Consider the following 14,832-nt stretch of genomic DNA (forward strand, 5'->3'; position numbering starts at 1 on the left):
CTTCAGTGGTTTCCCTAGACAAAACCAAGCTTCAGCCTGGTGTTTCGAGCCCTCCACAGCATGTCTCTTGGATCATAGGCCTATTTTCATAGGTTTCAAGGTTTAGCTCTTCCTTAAGAGGCCTTTCCTGACCCTGCCAGTTTCTAGTTCTCTCTCCTTCCTTAAATGACCTTGGATTTGCATATCTCTTTAAATGTTACATCACTCAGTAGAGTTCCTTGAGGGCAGGAGCTGTTTCATTTTTATCTTGGAATCCCCAATGACTAGCACACAGTAGTTAGTTAATAGGTCCTTGTTGAATTGAATCAACTTATTCATGTCTATTTTCTTTCATTTGGCTAAGAAATCAGGCCAATAATGATTCACAAAATCCCAGAAACATAGATTCTGAGGATCAGAAAGGACTTTCAGAAGTCCTGCAGTTTAACTCTACCACCTCTTCAGAAGCATCAATATCTTCTACAACATCCCAAACCAGCTTCTACTTGAACACTATCAATGACAGGGATCTCATTACCTTATAAGGCAGCTCAACCTGTTGCCAGATAGCTCTAATTATTAGGAAGCTCTTCCTTTAAATTTAGCCAAAATCTGCTTCCCCATTGGTCCTATTTCTGCCCTCTGGGGATAAACAGAATAAATTTAGCTCCTCTTCTCCTTCAAATAGTCAGTCAATCAATAAACATTTAAGCTAAGCTAAGTGCCCACCACTGAGCTAAGCAGTGGGCTTTTTTTAAAAAGAAGCAAAAGACAGTTCCTGTCCTCAAAGAGCTCACAGTCTAATGGAGGAGACAAACAAAGAAATACGTACAAACAAGGTATATAGGGGATAAATAGGAAATAATTAAGAGAGGGAAGGCACTAGAATTAAGAGGAGTTAGGAGAGGCTCCCTATAGAAGATGGGATTTTTACTGGGACTTGAAGTGAGCCAAGGAAGCCAGCAGATGGAGATGAGGAGTCCGAGCACAAGAACAACCAAAGAAAATGACTGGAGCTGAGAGATGGAGTGTCTTGTTTCAAAATTATTTGAATACAAATATTTGAAGACTGTCATGACTCCAAAGTCTTCTCTAGGTTAAATACTTCCAGTTCCTTCACCTGGTCCTTATATGACCAAGGTTTTCAGACCCATAACAATAATAACAATAACAGCTGATACTTACATAGCACTTCAAGGTTAGCAAAGAAATTTACCGATGTTGTCTCAACAGAAGCTCTTACCTACCTTGTGAGATTGGTATTATTGGTAGTATCATTCTCATTTTATAGATGAGGAAACTGGGTCTCAAAGTGACTTACTCATGGTCACCATAGTATATGAGGCAGGATCTGAACCTAGGTCCCTCCTGACTGCCAGTCCGATATGCTCTCCATTGTACCACACTGCCTCTCAATCCCTCACCTTCCTGGATTCCAGTGAGTCCAAAATATGGAGTATAATGGGGTTGCCTTCAAAGCAATGAACAGACAACAAAAAGAGAAAGACAAATCAAGTCATTTCTGAGATACCAAGAAGCAGGAGCTACGTAGTGGCTGGAAAAAAAAGGTGATGAACTATGTAGAGGCCAGAAGTAAGAGTAACCTCATTAAATATCAGTGAACTCATCAGTGGTTCACATGGTCTCCACATTTGGTTTTGGTCTAATGGATACTGTGTACGCAGATGCCTCCAGGCCTCTCTTTATGAAGTTCTGCTATGGCTATTCAAGATAAAAAAATTACTAAAATTCAGTCATCACCGGTACTAGGTCCAGCATTTTGGGGAACTGATTTCAAAGCCGTGCTAGTATTTCATGTGTCAAAGTGGTATCAATGAAATAGCAGAAAGGAGCCATAAGGTTACAATCAGAACACCGGGGTTTCAGCCCTGACTCTTTTAATAACTAGCTCTGTGTCCACAAGGAAGTTAATTCATCTCCCTGAGCCTCCATTTCCTCAACTGTAAAATAAAGGTTTTGCACAAGATGAGCTAGTAGACAGTCTGCCAACTGAGGTAGCATAGCAGTCATTGTAGTGCTGGGGTTAGAATCAGAGGATCAGGGTTTGAATTCAAGCTATGCCACTTACGACCTTCACGTGACCTTGGGTAAGTTCCTGCAGGACTTTGCATTTCAATTTCTTCTTTTATAAATATAGAATATAAGTTCCTTGAGGGCAGGGGTTCAAGTTTGGTTTTATGTTTGTATCTTTAATGCCTTGCACATAGTAGGAATTTAATAAATGCTTGTTTATTTGAATTGAATTGAAGTGAGAGCTGGACTAGACTAGTTAGAAGGGATCTTCCAACTCTAAATTTTACAATCTGTGATCCTATGACCCTGTAACTCTAACGTTCTGACCCAATAAAAAAACAAGTGGAACATAATGAATGAGAAATACCAAGTAAACAGCTATACTCAGAACCAACTGGAATCAAAGGCATTTGAGGAGGACCAGCTTACCCAACAAGAAATGACGAGGCCAATGGCGAGGGCCAGGCATATTCAGGAGGCCAAGGTCTCAGGGTAAAGTCCCATTTGGACTAGATGACAATGCCACGTGAGAAGGTACAGGAACCATGGCTCTCACTTACCATGTGCTGTCTTTGACAGATAAAGATGTCTCTCCAGACTGAGCCACCGAACTGACCAAGCAGGATGTATGTGGAGTTGTTTTTTTAGTTGGGGAAACAATATGTACTGATCCCTGCAGCCATCTTCTTTTGCCCTCTCTCCCCTGGGAGCTCAAAGGATGAAGTTAAGAGCACGGTCTGTGACCATGGAAGAGAGAGAAACAACTTTAGTCTATGTAGTGATCGAGCTGGTGAAGGTCCAACTTTGCTCTTACCTTCCAACCCCTAACCCTGTTCTTCATCCTCACCATGTCCTCCCTTTCTTCTATCCCTCAGTTCTTTCCCAGGTCATCAACCCGCACTGACCTCCCCTGCCTATATAAGGCTTTCCTTCCTGGCTTTACCTACCAACTATTCAGGATATTTGCTAAATACACAGGTGGTCTTCCCCCATTAGAACATGAGCTCCCCAAGGGCAAGAATCTGGCATATTTCACCTTTCTTTGTATCCCCAGTGCTTAGCACAGTACCTACTGCTTAATAAAAGCTTGTTGACTAAATGACTAAGGGCTCCTTAGTGCCACGCTCTGACCAGGAGGTAACACTGGGGACTTCTGAGTCTTGGGCTCAGGGCAGTAAGCTCCAAGGCATTTGCACTAAAAGAAGTAGAATGAATAAACCAAATTGGTGAATGATGCTGAGATCAATATTCTTTTTATTTGAAAAGTATTACCATGTTTATGCAGCGGTGGCATGGCATAGGGGCCAGAGTGTTGGATTTGAAGTCAGGAAGACCTGGGTTCAAATCTTCCCTCTGTCTCACACTAGCCAAGGGATTCTGGGAATTGTCACTTTACCCCTCAGCCTCAGGAAACTCCCCAAGACTTGTATACTAAGTTCTAGACAAGTTACTAATCTAGGTTGGTGGAGGGAGCTTCCAAATTGATGAAATCAACAAATGTACTGGCATGTGTATATTTATATCTATGTTTGAACATCTTTGGTTTCTGGAAATTCACAACACTTCTGGAAAAATCATGAAGTCATATTGGGACAGTTCAACTTGAGTAATGCTGGAAAGCAGTACAACTGCCCTCTACTCCAAGACCACTCTCTCCCAACTCTCCAAACCCTGTTCAACTATTTGATCCTCACTCCTGGCCAAGAATGGACACCATCACCTCCCAGAAGCAGATCCTTCAGGACCTAAAACAAAGATATGAGATGACTCACGTCTTTCTTGGGTTTTATTCATGCTCAGTTATGACCTCCAAGCAGGCATTCTCAAATCTGTACATTGAGCCCTGAACTCTCTCACATCTCCAGACCAGCAGTATCTCCAAGGGACCGAAAGGACAGCTCCACCTGGATGTCTCAACTAGCTGCTTCAGTGCTATTTGAATTCAATTGTATTGCATCTCAGGGGTGTGCTAGAGCCAGCTCAAATCTGCTTGCAGGAGTCAATTGTTAAATTTTCAGTATGAGCATTTACACCTCACAAATGCTGCAAATCACGGCTTGAATTATCGTCCTGTTGATTGTCTGTTGATTCCCAAGCAATAGAGCAAATGTTAATGACACAGATTAAACTTATACATGTGTCATGAGTACACTTTGATTGTTTTGGAGAGCCAGTTGTTAAACGATTACCAGCATACCCGTGATTATATGTAACAGGCTTACACCCAAAGTCTGGTGCATTTTCAGGTGATTCCCTAGGGATAAATCCAGATTGGTGGAGAAAATGATGACACAAGGCTATAAGCCTACATGAGGGAAGAACTGGTGGAGAGCTTGAGAGAGGGGAAACATTTTTTTCTTCAAGAGGACACATGGTATCAGACTCTCTCTGGGACCTACTCCAGAAATGGAGGGAAAACTGGCTCCTCAACATGTCCCTGATTTCCAGATTGTCTCCCTGGAGACTTCAGAGAGCTTTTCCCCTTGGGTGAGATTAAGGGCTTCTCTTTTGGTTTGGGTGGAGATAACTTGCTCCTAGCAGGAGAGCTTATTCACTTGTGTATTTTTTGGTATATTTTGTGTAACTTCTGGAATTTCCATTTGCTATTTCGCTTGGATAAGTGGTTGGAAGGAGTTAAACTGGTGAGTGTAAGCTAAGGGCTAGTAACCAGAGAAGTAGATTTTGTTTTGAAGCAAATCATACCCTTAGATCAGCAACAATTAGAGTGCAGATAGATATAATTTTAGTCCAATACCCTCCTAAGGGACTAAAGGAAGAAATACCTAATCATGTGGCCCTTCTCCTATTCCCCTCAAGGCAGGAATCATAGTCTCCCTTAAGGAGGGGTGGGCAAGATTCCAAAACTGTGATATCTACAAATGCTTCTCGCAAGCCACATTTAGACCATTTGGACATACATATCTTACATGGGTAGCAGACATATTACATACATAAATATGGTCATATCACTCTGTTCAAAACCCTTCAATGGAGCCTAAATCAGGTTCAACATCTTTTTGACTCTACTCTGAGGACAACTTGCTGAGTGGTGAGCCCCTACCCTTCACCCCCATATCATGAGAAGCCCTGACCTCTCTACTTCTGGCTTGCTCCGGTCCGTTCTACCTCCACACTAGCAGGGTAAGACAGCATCCTGAGACCCTCTATTCTTCTTCCCTACCCTTTACAATTCCACTTTATGTGCTGTCTTCCTCTACTAAAATGCAAGCTAAATACTGTATTGTTTTTGTATGCCCAGAGCTTTGACAGCTATAGGTGGTATAATGGAGGCACTGTACCTGGAGTAAGGATGAATTGAGTTCAAATCAGGGCCTAGACACTTACTAGCTGTTTGATCCTGGACAAGTCACTTAACCTCTGTTTACCTCAATTTCCTCAACTGGAAAATGAAGATAACAGCACCTACCTTGCAGGGTTGCTATGAGGATCAAAGGAGAAGACATTTGTAAAGCACTTAGCAGAGTTCCTAGAACACTGTAGGTGCTTAATAAATGGCTATTCCAATCCCTTCTTTCCCTCCTCCCCCCCCCACCCCAGAACTTAGCACAGCACCTGGCACATAGTAAGTGGTTAATAAAAGCTCCATCTATCACTTTCCAAATGCCTTCCAACTTTCTTACAGGAATTGAAAGAATATTGTCAGGTACCTTGCTTTGGAGTTTTTTTCTTTTCTTTTCCTTAGTATTCTACTCCTGTCTGTTTGGCAAATAGGTCTGAACTTCCACTGCTGATTTCAGCTGGTGCCTGGTTTTGCTTCAGGCTCCTTCAATAGGCAGCAGATATCCAACTCTGAAGATCGTTTCTGACTGTTGTTAACAACCAGCAGTCTTTTTCTGTTGGAACCCTGGGCCATTCTGTGAAAAACGTACCCAGAGGTGACTTATATTTAGTGGCACCTAAAATAGACTACTTTTTTATCTCTACTAGTCAACTCTTCATGATCTGCATTGTGGATGGTCCACAAATCTCATTTTCAGATCATTATTCACATTGTCACCTACCCTGCATTAAGTACTACTCTGCTGATAAAGACCCTATCTCCACTCTAGCCTGACAGGAGCAGGATGATTTTTAAACTGAAACAGAAACCTCCTAATTTAATTCCTCTCAAAAATAATTTCTTAAGAGCTTACTATTTACAAAACCTTGGGTTAAGCTTTGGGGGAGATGCAAAGTTTGAAATAAGACATGATGCCTACCCCCCGGGGTTTACAGTCTAGTTGGGGAATGAGCCACGGAGCTATACTACACAGCCATACATGATAAGGGCATAAGAGACGTTCAAAGTGCTATGTATGTCCCAAGGGGAATTTCATTTCTGACAAAAGGGACAGGGAAAACTTTAGGAAAGGTAGAATGACCAGATAGTGCAAAGCCTTGAATGGGAATGCATACACATCAGGACTTATAGGCAATGCATTCACTCCTCAGTTCTTAAAACTGTTCTGAAATGTACTTGCCTGTGGCAAGCTGTAGTTATTAGCACTTTTTAAAAATAAAAATTGTGGCAAATAGCAAATGGACTATTCCAGTCAGTCAGAGGTAGAATGTCTCAGGCCCCATGTCATGTGGACTCTGAATGGGCAGGCAGCTTCCAAGAGGCACTTCTCTGCTCAGCAAGCAGCTACTAAGCGCTCAGCAGCAATAATGGAGTGACACATGATTCTGACCAAGCATTTCAACAAGGTCTTAAAATCTGTGATGCTTTTCCTATGAGAATGTAGTCATGGCCCCCCTCAGATATGGAGGAACATTGTGGGCTTTCATTTAAATACCAATTATGTAAGCTACCAGCACCTGTAGAGAAAGATGTGAAATACTTTTCAATTCAACGTCCACAAATGGGAAACAGCTCATTAGAACACAGCTTGGCTGACATTGAGGAATCAGCTTGGAAATGGATTTAAATCAGCTTTTCCATAGGTTAAAATGAATGCAATTCCTCTCCTTCTTTCATCAACCTTCTCAAATGAAGCAGAGCAGATGTTCTAAAGTCACACAATACTTTTTATTATCATCAATTTATTGAACATATTGTAAACCACTGTCAGTACACTTCGTCATACGCAGGACCACCTCTGCCCGGGACCTCTTCCTGACTTCCCTAATTTTGGCAGTGTCATTTCATAAAGATCAACCAGTCCAAGTTCATCATTTTACCAGAACTGAACTGACGCCCAGAGAGGTAAAGCCATTTAGCTGAAGTCACACAGCTAATAAACAGCAGAGTCACAGATCAAATCCAATGCTCTTTCTATTATGCCATTATGCCTTACTTCATCCTATCTCTTTAGACCAACTGATTTTCGTCTGCTAGTCTGGGTCCTGTTTGCTGTCCCAGATCAAGCTGTTTCTCAACCCCTCAATTTTTAGTCTCATTGACAACCAATTGGTATATCTTAGAGTAACGTATTTCTCTACCCCTCATCCCTAGACAGGTTCTGGTGCGTGGAGAAAGGAATAGGAAACTAGTCTCTGGGAAACAGAAAGAAGTATCAGGTCCCAGGAAATGGGGAAGGGGAAGTAGGAAAGTAGGGTTCCTGCTTTGGGGTTCCTGGGTCCACTGTGTGATCTCAGATGTAACTACTTACCTTCTCTGCACGCTTATCTGTCCTCCTGATATAGCTATGGTTAGCAAAGTGCCATGAGATCCCCAAAGAAGGATGTGGTGAAAACACAATCAATTAACTGATCTATCAACAAGAATTCATTTAGCACATTTTGTGTATCAATCAGACACTATGCTAGATGCTACAGATACAAATACAAAGCATGAAATAGTGTGTACTCTCAAAGAGCTTCCATTCTATCAGAAGATGGCTGACTCATGAGAAAGGTGATGAGAAGCTTAGGCTAGGGCCAAAGAGCTGAAGCCCCCAAAGAGTAAAGCCAACCCGTCCTCACTAACTCCTCCTTGCTCTTCAGGCCAAAGCTGGATGAGGCACACTGTGCTCCTATCGCTTCTGAGCTAGGGAGGTGCCTCTTCCAGTAAAGGGGGAAGATGGCCCCTCTAATGACCAAGCAGCTACAATGGAAGGACAAGGATTTGTGTGAAAACTATCTGAAGGCTTTAGTGGCCGGAGATGGATATGAGCCGACAGTGAGACCTGGCTGCTACCAAAAGCTACCTAGACCGTTGGCAACATCAAGTAAAGCATTGTCCAGCAAGGGAGGGTGAAGGGAAGAAGGTAGCAAACTGTGTCCAGTTCCGGTTCCATATTTTAGGAAGGATGTTGATAAGCAGGACAGCATCCTGGCGGAGTTAACCAGGATGGTCACAGGACTATAAAATTCGAGCTGGAAAGTATCTTAAGAGGTTATTTAGTCCAAATCCCTCATTTTGGAGACAACAAATAGAAGTCCAGAAGGATTAAATGGCTCATCCAAAGTCACAGAGCTAGTAAGCAGCAGCAGAATTTGGACTTGAACTCAGGACCTCTACCTTTAGCCATTCAAGGACTTAATTAAATTTCATTTTTGTTTTAGAAAGTTTACGTTAAAAAAAAATTAAAAAATAAAAAATAAAAAAAGAAGGTTTATGTTAGGACAGTGTTTAGACATTCAATGGGCATGCCATTCAAGGACTGCTTGAAAGAATCAAGAATGTTTGACTGGGGATGGGGGGCAAAATATGTAGGGTATAATACATGTCTTAAAAAGGCTTATTATATAAAAGAAGGATTAAATGTGCTTCCCTTGGGCCCAGAGCAGCAAATGCAATGAGGAGAAATAACAGTGGAGCAGATTTAATCTCAGCGTGAGGAAAAACTGCCTAACAAACAGAGTTACTCACAAACAGAATGACTTGCCTTGGGAGGTAGTAGATTCCCACCCCCAGCATACCAGAGTTCTTCAAGCAGAGATCGTTTGAAATGTTGTAGAAGGGCTTCTTTAAATCTTAGGTACAAGCTGGACTGGGTGACTTCTCTGGTAACTTTCCAATTAGAGGTGGGTGGGGAGGAGAATGATGCTGTGGGAAGGCCCATGGGAGAGACTACACCCTGCCTGACTGTACTGAGCAGGGAAAAAGTGGCAGCTGCTACAAGGTCCTGGGGCAGTGTGGCCTCTTGTGCAGGAGCAATTACTTTATTTTGCATGGAATTGGCAAGGCTGGTATAGCTGTAGAAAATACAAAACCAAACGGCTACCCAAACGGGAAGCCGGTCACACAGCTCCTACATACCTACTCCAGGAAAACCCCAAAGTGTGCACCAAACCACGAAATGATCAGGAAGTCCAGTGAGAAAACACAATGACATCCTCCAATCAAGAACTATGCAAAACGGCAGCCAGAAACCCAGGAGCTTCAAGAGAGTACCAGATCAACCAAGGAAGGGAAGAGTGGAGCCTGCAAGGCTCTATGTCCAGAGGCAGCAAGAATGTAGAGCTCTCCTGAGAAAGCCCCAGGACATTTAGAAAGCTTCAGGTTGGGAACCTTGAAAGCCCCACAGAGCAATAGTGAAGAACAACCAGCAGAATGCTGACCAGTGTGATACAGCAGCTTTCAGACCCAGATGGCTCAGGCCCAGGACCTCTGAAGTCCCTAACACGGTCCTAAGACACCAGAGAGGGCCCAGTAGATCCAATGATCTGAACCACAAAGATCCAAGGGACCGTTAACCCCAAGAGGTAGAAATCAACAACAACAACAAGCTTTTATTAAGTGCTTACCATGTGCAAGGCACTGCGCTAAGCACTGGGAAAATAGTTTACATTCTAATGGGAGAAGATGACACGTAAAAGAAAGATGAAAAGGGGGTGGGAGGAGTAGGTACCTGAAGTGGGAGCATGGTAGAGGAAGTCAGAAGTGTAGCTTAGATAAGTCAGCACAAGGACCCAGGGGGACAAAGGCAAAATGAAGGAGGGCTGACCACCCTACCCAAAAGCACAGCATAAGGCAAAGCCTAGCCCTGGCACAAAGCCCCTGTTCACGAACTAAAACTGGAGAGATAAATAAGTAAAAATATACTGACCAGTATAAAAATTATTTTAAATTTAACTATATAAGAACCATAAGCAGAGATTCAAAAAAACATACATTTTCTACAAGGATTACATGAATACCTAGAAGAAATTAAGTAAGAGATAGAAAATGAAATAAAATCTCTTGAGGAAAGAATTGGAAGGAAAATAAGTACCTTGGAAGAAAATGAAGTAAATCTTACTCAAGAAATGGACTCCCTGAAAACTAGAAGAGACCAAACAAAAATCAATGACTCCATGAGACAGCAAGACGTATTAGAACAAGATGCAGTATTGAAAAAAATAGAATAAAATGCAAGCAATCTGATATTTTAAAAATGACCTCAAAAATAGGTCAAGGAGAGATAATTTAAGAATCACTGGACTCAAGGCAGCTAGGTGGCGCAGTGGATAGAGCGCCTGTCCTGAAGTTAGAAGGACCTGCGTTCAAATCTGGCCTCAGACCAAACACTTGACACTTACTAGCTGTGTGACCCTGTGCAAGTCACTTAACCCCAATTGCCTAAAAAAAAAAAATCATTGGACTCCCTGAAAACCATGAAAAAAAAAGAAGCCTGGACATGGTCATAAATGAAAACTGTCCAGACATATTAGACCAAGAAGACAACGTAAAGATAGAATCTACCATTTACATCCTAAAACAAAAATGAAAACAGAAGAAAAAGTCCCAGAAATGTCAGAGCTAAAATCCAGAGCTTCCATGTTAAAGAAAAAACATTTCATGTATACAGAAGGAAGAAGTTCAAGTATCAAGGTTCACACAAGACCTGGCAGCTTCTATTAAAAAATGGAGATTTTGGAATACAGTATTCCAAAAGGGAAAAGATAAAAGCTTACAACCAAGAGTAACTTACTCTGAAAAGCTGAGTATAATCTTACGGGGAAAAAAATGATCCTTAATGGATTAGAAGACTTTCATGTTATTTTGGATGAAAAGACCAGAGCTAAGTAGGAACTCAGAAATACAAACACAAGACTCGAGAGAAACTTCAAAAGGTTATTTGAGCAATCGGAAGGTGTTGGAGCATGGTGTGATGCTGACATTCTAACGGGGGAAAGAAACAAATGTCCCTTCTCAGCCATAATGTCTTCAAAGGGTAAGGAGGGAGTTAAATAAAAACAGAGGTCCTAGGGCTGGGTTGGTTCTGTTTGAGGGTCTGAAGTGGAGAAAAGAGAAGGGAGGGTAAAAGGAAGAATATATAAGTGAAGAAAGGGGGAAGGAAGGAGCAAAATTTGCTATTTCTCATAACTGGGATGTATGAGAATATACAAATATGGAGGAAAGGGGTGAGGGGAACTAGCATCAAATGAACCTCATTTTTATCTGGAATGGAAAAATGAGAGTTGAACACACATATATTTGGTGTACAATACACCAAACTCCACAGGAAAACAAGCTGGGTGATACAGAGGGTAGGGGGTGGGCAGGGAGAGTGTGAATTAAGAGAAAGAATAATACCAGGAAGTGGGTAGCTGGTGCAATGGCTAGAAGGCAGGCCCTGGAGTCAGGAAGACTTGAAGTCAAATCCAGCCTGGGACACTTATAGTTGTGTGACCCTGGGCAAGTCACTTCACCCTGTTTGCCTCCATTCCTCATCTGTGAAATGAGCTGGAGAAGGACATGGCAAAACCACTCCAGGATCTTTGCCAAGAAAACCCCAAATGGGTCACGAAGAGTCGAACACGGCGGAAAATGACTCAACAACAACAACAAAAATAATACCAGGGAGGGAATATTCACAAGCAAAACAAAAATTCTTATCCTGAAGGGAGATTAAAAAGGGGAGGAGGAGGAAAAGAGAAGAATGGGCAGCCTCTTAGACAATTGGGGAATGGCTGAATAAAGTATGGTATATGGATGTAATGGAATATTACTGTGCCATAAGAAATGAAAAAAAAGATGATTTCAGATAATCCTGGGTAGTAATTGATTCATTATGAATTGAGGAGAATCAGGAGAACAATTTTTATAATGACAGGAACATTGTGAAGAAAAACGACCCTGAAAGACTTAAGAACTCTGATCAAAGCAAAGACCAAGGATGTCTCCAATAGACCTATGATGAAGCATGATACCCACCTCCTGATCAAGGGTGATGGACACAAGATGCAGAAGGAGACAAACATAATTAGACAGGGCCACTGTGTGGATTTATTTTGCTTGACTAAGCTGATTTGTTACAAGGGGTTTTTTTGTTCCTTCTTTACTCTAGGTTAATGAAGTGGGGGTGGGGGTGGGGGGAGCAATAATGAGGCCAAGAAAAAAAGAGAGCATTGTAACCTTTCTAAAATGTGCAAAAGAGAACAGAAGGAAGCACAAACAAGCCAGTTTTGTGTAGAATTGATTATAAGTTTTGTTGTTTGGTTTTTTTTTTAAAGCAAGGAATGTGGAATGAGGATTCGGGGTTTCATAGAGAAGATAATTTTGTGTTCTTTGTGGAAATGCTCTCTTTTGGTGTTTAAATTCATATTAAAAAATTACAATTTTAAAGAAGAGTGGGAGGGGAGAAAGGAGGCAGAATCATAGAATCATAGAGCTGCAAAAGATCATCTAGTACAATCCTCTGATTTGACAGAAGAGAAAATCGGAGCCCAGAGAGGAAGAAGAACTTGTACAAGATACCACAGGCAGTAACGTCTCTCATATCTAGCTCTTCCTTTCCATCTTTTTGTCACGGTCCTACTTCAGGCTATCACTTCATGCCTAGATTAGTCAATAACCTAACTGGCCTCCCTGACTCCTGTCCCTCTCCCTTCCCCAAGTTAACCTGCATACATAACCTTCCTCATATGCAGTTGGGTCCCAAACCCAACTCTGCCCAGAAATCTTTACTAGCTCTCAGTGTCCTATAGGGTCACAGGATCAAAGGATTTTGAGCTAGAAAGAGATCAAGTACAACTCATTCATTTTCCAGAGAAGGACAAAGTACAGACTTCTCACTCTGGCATTTAAGACTCTCCATGATTTGGTACCACCTTACCTATTCAACTTTGTCTCTCACTACTACCCAATGTTATGAATCTCTCATAACAGAAACTGTCTTTTGCTTCTTTCTGTATCTCCAATGCTTAGCACAGTGCCTGGCACATAGTAGGTGCTTAATAAATTTTTTAACACAGGGAAGCTAAGTGGCGCGGTGGATAGAGCACTGGCCCTGAAGTTAGGAGGACCTGAGTTCAAATCCAGCCTCAGACCAAACACTTGACACTTACTAGCTGTGTGCCCCTGGGCAAGTCACTTAACCCCAACTGCCTAAAAAATAAATAAATAAAATAAAATAAATGTTTAATGCATTGAAATGGAATTCACTTTTCCTGTGTACTCAGTTCTTCCAGTTCTGCTTTTTCCACTTTGCACTATTTCATAAAGGTCACTCTAAGGGTTTTTCTGAGTCACAAATAATTTCCTTAATACACTTAGAAGCCATAATTTTCTTGATGTGGGTACTGATACCACAAATCACAACCTATCTCTGCCTATGTAGATCTTTGAGTAATTGCTCTAACCAAAAATTCTGTCATTTTGTGACCTGGTGAGCCTTTCTGAACTTAGCTAGACTGGTCCTCCAACAACAGAAAGCCCATCATTAGGCCTATATTTAAAGCCCTTTCAGATGAGCAATCGCCACAGGCATAACCAGGACCCATGATGCCTCAGAGATAAAACACAGAATATGATAAATGCAGAAGAAGTACCAGGTGCCATGAGGATTCAGAAGGACAAAGAGTTTCCAGCTTGGGGTTGGGAAGGGAAAATCCCTGCAAAGCTTAATAGAGAAGTTGATATTTCAGCTGGGTTCTAAAGGATGGGATTTCAACAGGACGAGAGAGAACACAAAATTATATTTCCCTTTTTACAGTAACTTTCCCTGTTTCGACCTCAGATTCCTCATTTGTAAAATGAGGGAGTTACACGAGATCTAAACCTATGATCTTATTATCATACATTAGGGCCTAAAGGTCACATAAATTACAAGTGATCTTAGTCTGTTAGCATTCACTAAAGAAATAGTCAGACATCCTTTCTAGTCCCAGATCAGAAGGTATGCAATTCTTCATCCATTCAGACTTCTGACTCTAGGTGTTCCCTTAGGTTCTATCATAGACCCTCTTCTCTTCTATCTTTATACACTTTTCTCAATGGTTCATCAGCTAACGATCATATCTATGGCAACGGCTCCACAGTCTTTAAATCCAGTCCTAATCTCTCTCCCGATTTCCAATGCCACATCACCATCTGCCTACTGGATGTCCAAGATGCAACTCCAACACAGTATGTCTAAAACAGAACTCATTATCTTTTCCCCTAAACCCATCCCTCCTCTGAATTTTCCAATTTCTATTGAGGGTACCACAATCCTTTCCCACCCAGTTTCACAACCTCAAAGTCATCCTTAGCTTTTCGTTTTAACATTTCCTTCAATGGTTGCTTGTCTAAAACTATAAAGCCCTTTCAAGGAGTCCTAAGACATATATTCAAGAATGACTCATCTTAAGTCATTGAAAGTACTCAGCTTTGCTTCCTGACTCACAAACAGCCAAGGCCTGTTACTCTTAAGTGCAAAAGAGTACACTAGAGTGTTTTTCTGGGGAAATGTATGTACAGAATGTTGTATAGAGGCCCCAGCCTTTCTACTTCCCATCTGATAGAATTCATGTAGCAGAATATGTATTTACCATAGTTACACATCCAGGAAAGTTGTCATTTTCTGAATTGGTGGTGTTTGCTTTCCTGCACCAACTGGAAATGCTGTCACTTTTGCCACTAGAGGAACCTGGGGAGGCCAAAAGGTTGCCAGCTAACAGAAACCAAAG

General features: G+C 41.7%; 1 long non-coding RNA gene across 2 annotated transcripts in view; it reads right to left on the minus strand.

Moving 5' to 3' along the window:
- LOC114032000 overlaps window positions 1-14,832 on the minus strand; it is a 68,797-nt gene that overhangs the window by 26,763 nt on the left and 27,202 nt on the right. Inside the window, exons 1-4 of one of the 2 annotated variants that reach the window (XR_003567798.1) lie at window positions 14,695-14,774; window positions 5,682-5,888; window positions 2,574-2,750; window positions 1,404-1,450 (exon numbers count right to left, since the gene is read on the minus strand). This is a non-coding gene — a long non-coding RNA (uncharacterized LOC114032000). Of the gene's footprint in view, window positions 1-1,403; window positions 1,451-2,573; window positions 2,751-5,681; window positions 5,889-14,694; window positions 14,775-14,832 lie in introns of those variants that run through there. The other variant, XR_003567797.1, reaches the window with a different exon arrangement.

This window comes from Vombatus ursinus, unplaced genomic scaffold (genome assembly GCF_900497805.2).
Source record: "Vombatus ursinus unplaced genomic scaffold, bare-nosed wombat genome assembly UNPS02015358.1, whole genome shotgun sequence".
NCBI classification, from domain to species: Eukaryota; Metazoa; Chordata; class Mammalia; order Diprotodontia; family Vombatidae; genus Vombatus; species Vombatus ursinus.